A 5,689-nucleotide genomic window follows, 5' to 3' on the forward strand; every position below is an offset into this window, starting at 1 on the left:
TTCCACTTTAGTGGCATTTATACCCATCACTTTCCAGTTTATTTTTATGCAAGTATTTTTTTACAGTGTTCTGTTAATATATTAAACATCATTCTTCTTTTTCTGGATCTGTATGTTCTGATTTATTATTTAAGCATATATTCCTAAAATGAGCTCTAATAGTTCAAGAAGATAAAATATTTAATTCATCTAGTGTTTATATTTCAGGTCTGACCAAGAATGCAGACTGATATATACACTGAAAAAAAGGGACTGGCCATCTCTTGGATTTATGTAAGCATCTTGCATGTATTTAACACAATTGCCTCATGTTTTAAAGATAAATGTAACTATATAGTGTAAAAACTACATGATATGCAGAAAGGGTGTATTAAATTGTTCATATCATGTTCAGGTGAAGTAAGTCAATAAGATAGCAACGTTAAATCTCGTGAAACCACGCGTGATTTCATCTCGCGGGCTTTGGATCGTGGTTTAAAAAATGCATCCATCTCAGTCAAGTCGAGCAGCCAACTCTACGTTTTTGGTATGTCTTGATTTTTTGAATTAATGTTTACCATATTTCAGCCAAATGTAGTTAAACGTCTAGAGTGTCGCCATGTAACATGCTAAAAAAGAGCCGTTAGCTTATTTGCTGTTTTATCTGTTGTCAAAGAATTGGCGCTTTTTCATTTGAATTTGTCTTTGGCACAAGAGCCGTAATATCACATTAAACCTAATTACGAGGCACTCATAACATAATTTGGTTTTCTGTGTGAATAGATTTGCCAACTGACTCTTCAGTTACATTGTGTATTTACTGCACCGTGGTGTTAGTGAGATTTTGGACATTGAACAGCTTTAGCTAATATCATCAGTGGCATTATGCTAGCTTACATCCCTACCCCTCCTGCCCTCACCTGCTGTCCTTTTGTTTTTGTTTTTTTTGCTGCACATTGAGAGATGACCTCTATTCTGCATTTCACCAGGAGTCAGCTGATGGATTGTGGGTTCAAGGTGTTATGGTAAGAAAGTATATACTATTTTCGCTTAAGGTTTCTGTAACTTAATTATAATAGGTTTTTTATAATTATTAGGTGCATGCATACTCACCCTATTAATACAACTGAGAAATCCAAAATCTGCCATAGGTTTAACCTGTATGTATTGTCAGAAAGGTGATTACTGGACTCGCATTAATGCACACTTGAACTGAAATGAGGTTGTAACTTGTGGGTTGTTGGGTTGCAAATCAGAAACAAACATCTTTGGATTTTTTTAATCCCATAAGATCTGGAAACACAGTTTTTATTCAACAAAACATTACTGATTATTAACCAAGCACAGTGCCTGCTGTTATTTCAAAATAATTTTGTGTCATTTTAGATGAAATGCAGCATTCCAGTGCATCCCAACCATGCCTTTACAGTCAAGGTTTCTGACGGAGCTGAGTTTCTCTCTGACAGTCTGCTGAAAGTGTTTGCAAAGTGATCGGGGGAACAGGGCACAAAGCTAAAGGATGTAGCTGCCATGATGACAGTAAGAACTTTAAAATTCTTTAACTACAAAGTGTATATGTATTGCATTAGGTCAGTAAAAGATTTTTATGCTGCATCCATTGAAACAGTCAACTATTACCCGTGAGTACTGATTCCACCGAAAGGATGCCATAATTTTCGTTATGCATTTACTGGCCCACTGAGAAAAATTTATCTTTTTAAAAAAATAAATGTTCTGGAAACTATATATCCATAAAGTTGATGTCAAACAGGAACTTTTGATATTTCTTTGTAGATGCTGGTGTTGCATGTTGACTGGTTTAAGTTTTTGTCTGGGATCATTTTCTTCTGTGCTACTGAAAAGTTCACAAATCTCTGTTTTCTTTGTTATAATACTTTAGGATGACATTAATGCTCGAAGGGAGTCTCATCAAAGTGCTCCGCATCTGTGTGAAAGACAATTGCAACATCTTAGTGCAGGAGTTCATGGTGTTTTATGAGTAGATTGTGGCTTTGCAACATTTAAAAATGCATTTAGTTATCCACTTGATCCTCATTGGACTGGTTAGGACCAGTAGTCCTCTTTAATAATTTGAAGTTCACATGAGGCCTAGTAGTGAACTCGGCCGCCCCCCCTTGAGGCCCCACCCCCCTATATTAGGGGTCACATCAGTGTGAAAAAACTTTAAATTTGTCATTCTAGTGAACAAAGGAAAATCCCACCAGTATTTACATTAGCTTTTGTTTGAAAAAAAAAAAAAAAAAGACCAACTGACCAACAGCTAACCAAATTGTGGGGAAAGTCTAAATTCTAACATCTTCTGAGTGACATAACCTGGATTTCTGATGGGCCGGTGTCTTTCTAACAAAAACTAATGTAAAGCATTTGAAATTATTATGTTTTTCCACTCTGTCTTAGAAACTCTGTTAGACCATGAATGGCAGCATGGCAGGCCACTCTTTGGCTATAGCTATTTACTATGTTGCTTGCATTGGTTTAAATTACTCTAACATTAGAACTGGTAGATTCAAAAGAGATGAGTTTAAAAGGGAATCTTAAAGAAATGTTTTGTGTTTAACCAGGACTTGACTGAGGCCACTGCACGGATTGAGAAAACCACAATGAACATCTGTCTCCAGAGGATGCACCAGGCAATGACTTTTCTGATGTTGGCATCATCATCGAGGGTATAGTAGTTCTTCAAGATCTGGATAACGTGACCTTTGCAGTAGCCATGCTGTTTGGACCTTTTTTATTCCTTCAAGATGAGTTACCCATCACAACTCTGCTACACTTTTGAGGTGATTCAAAGGGTGGTAATGGAGTTGGATGCAACTCAGCTCTCAAGAATAGCTCACAACTAAGACAAAACTGCTCCTGCAACGAAGCTCACTGTTATGCATGTGAGGTGACCAGCTCTAGGTGAGAAGACATTTAAATCTCACACTTGTTCTGCTGCATTTTTGAAGCTCAATTCCAGGAACAGATCGCAGGGTTCATTTTTATATACTCTGCAACTGCCATGAGGACGAGCCGTTTTGTTGTTGTTTGTTTTTCCTTTTGCTCTGTACAGCATTTTGGCAGCATTTTTAAATTTCTCTTTGTATTTTTTCTTTCTTTTACTAGTGAAGAGATGTAGCATGAACAGTTATACAGTCTAAATATCCCATATGGGCCGTGTGAAATGGTATTTTCAGTTTCATTCAGTTGAAGTAAAGAACGTTGAATATTTCTAAGTGTGCTGTTTTGAACCAAGATGTCACAGTATGATCAGTGCTGTAATTTTTGACAGTCACTGTATCAATGTTATTTTTGCATCTCTTGAATAAAGGTTTTGACCTGCAGGTGCTAATTTCTTTAGTTATTGGGGTAAAATGGGTAATGTTAATAGGAAGGTGTTTGCCAATTCAGTAACCTAATTTAATGTTAATGGAAACTAACATTACCTCAAATTGTTTAGTTATAATTGTTGTTTAACTGAATCTTGATGTCAGAGGCCTTAAATAGAATGTTTTGATTTGTTCTTTCCCAACATTTTTCAAAAGAAACAGTCTAATTTCTTTGCTGTGATTGATTCCAGAGAACACGGAAGAACTGACATTATTTAACTGTTGATTTATGTAGATTCAGTAGAGGAGTAATGTCAGTTTAATTCTTTACCTACTGTCAATGCAGTGAAATTAGACATGTTGTTTTTAAAGGTTACTGGTGGATGCCAGCAACCATCTTGGAAGAGAACAATACAATCTGTTATAAGGCCTCCATTTGAAAATTGTGTATTTGATGCTAGAATATAATAGCAAAATGTAATTTGAAGATAACATGTAGTATTTAAGTGACCAAGTAGTATTGGGTAAAAGTTATTGAATCGTGTTGGGATAAAGTGAGAAAATTGTGAAGGATTAAAATATTTCAAGAGCTCAAATTACTTCATCAAAACATGTTTAAGTCACATTTTATCAACACAAATTGCACAGGTTTATTGAACATGAATAAATTGTGTTAATTTAACTCAATTGTTTAAGTTGCTGCCAAAGCAAAACATCTGTGTGCAACAAATGTCCACCATTGAATTAAGTAAATCCAACAACATATTTTTTTCAGTGTACTTAAAAAACACCGCATTTGCATATTTGAATATAAAATTTTAGAAAGTTCTCATACAAATCAGAATGTTAGTAATTTACCACAAATCACAGGTTATTATAATGTACAGGATAAAAGTTATGTTTTATTGTCACTGATTGGCCATCCTGCACAAAATCGTCAGAGACTTCAATGAGGCGTGCAAACAGTTACTCTATCTCCAAGACAAATCAGTGTTAGGATGCCTGGGTCGTTGACCCAGGGTATTTGAGTTTATTATATTATTTATACTTTCTAGTCTTTGGTTTCTTTGAGTTCTGTCTTATGGTTTATGTCTCTGTCTTCTTTAGTTGCTCTGTCTCCCCTATCACCTGTATCCCCTTGTCTAGTTCGCGTCTCTGTGTATCCTTAGTTCCTATATCCCCGTGTTCAGTCAGTGTTTGTGTCTGCCCTGGTCCCACGTCTCTGTTCCCTCTGTAGTGCCTGCATGTGAGTATGTGTTATGTGTTTCCTGTTTTACTTTGAAGGTCTCTGTCTTATCTCAGTGTGTTCAGTTTACGCTTCCTTTTGTCTCGTCAGTTCTGATTTGCCCCAGCTGTGTTTCCCTCCTGTTATTCATTCCCTGATTGCTCCTGTGTATTTAAGCCCTGTGTTTCTCTGTGTCCGTGTCGCGATCTACCGGTTTCCTAGCTGTTAAAGCCTTTTTGAGTTCTGTCATTCCTCCAGTTTAAGTTTGTTTTGAGTTTTTTCAGTTATGTTATATTTTGAGTACCAAATTAAAGCCTTTTTGAGTTCACGACTGTCCCCGGAGTCTGCACCTTGGGTCCTATTCCTATCTGCACACAGCCACACCTAACAATCAGTGTCTTTAATCTCAATTTGTAAATTGATCACTGTGTGCACTTTCCACTAAAATATGGCCAATATTGTAGGTTCAGTGATTTGTGTGGACATGGATGATTGACACTTCACCATCACATAAATTTATCAGTACCACACTAAAAACTGTCTTAATGTAAGTAATCGACAGGGAATGTTTCACTGTAAGAACAGTTTGTGACATGTTTGTGTTATTCACCTTCAGTGTCCCATCCCATTAATACAGAGACCATACTTTGCAGTAATTGACCTATATTTAAAACTTTAATGGAAAGTAAATTACAGATTTGATCGAGTCCACTTCAACAATTTGCCAAAATGTCTTTCCTCACCTTCTATTTCTCAGGAACTCCACCAGTAACCAAACAAGCAACATCTGGAGCCCTGTGTTCAGTTTCTTCTTGACCCAGCCGTATAAAAACAATAATACTGAAGGCAAAATTTCCCTGCCACTCATTTTATTTGTGGATTTTGTTTGCTGGGGAAAATAGTAATATTTAGGTCTGCAGAAGCACAAATTGATCCAGTGTGATGTGTAGTTTTTAAAGTATGCTTATGTTTTACCTACCATGGTATAACGTGTAATGCTGGTGCATTTAAATGCCTTGAATTACCACAGCTATCGAAACCAGTTAATTATTTACTCTGTTGTCTGTCTACCAGAAAGTGAGATAAGAGCCTCCTGGCCACAGCCTAGTGTATTAAAGCCCTGATGTTTAATTGACCATCAGGAATCAGGTTTTTA

At 36.4% G+C, this 5,689-nt stretch overlaps 1 long non-coding RNA gene across 1 annotated transcript; it reads left to right on the top strand.

The window, feature by feature from the left end:
* The first annotated feature begins 245 nt into the window (after positions 1 to 245).
* Positions 246 to 4,031, top strand: LOC146705999 (uncharacterized). Its single transcript, XR_014921438.1, has 4 exons — positions 246 to 1,004; positions 1,366 to 1,518; positions 1,880 to 1,967; positions 2,562 to 4,031. It is a non-coding gene; the product is annotated as an uncharacterized LOC146705999 (long non-coding RNA).
* Positions 4,032 to 5,689: the final 1,658 nt, after the last annotated feature.

The sequence above is a fragment of the Copadichromis virginalis genome, linkage group LG7 (genome assembly GCF_057382275.1).
Source record: "Copadichromis virginalis isolate Kocher_CV1m ecotype Utaka linkage group LG7, C_Virginalis_male_GT1.1, whole genome shotgun sequence".
NCBI classification, from domain to species: domain Eukaryota; kingdom Metazoa; phylum Chordata; class Actinopteri; order Cichliformes; family Cichlidae; genus Copadichromis; species Copadichromis virginalis.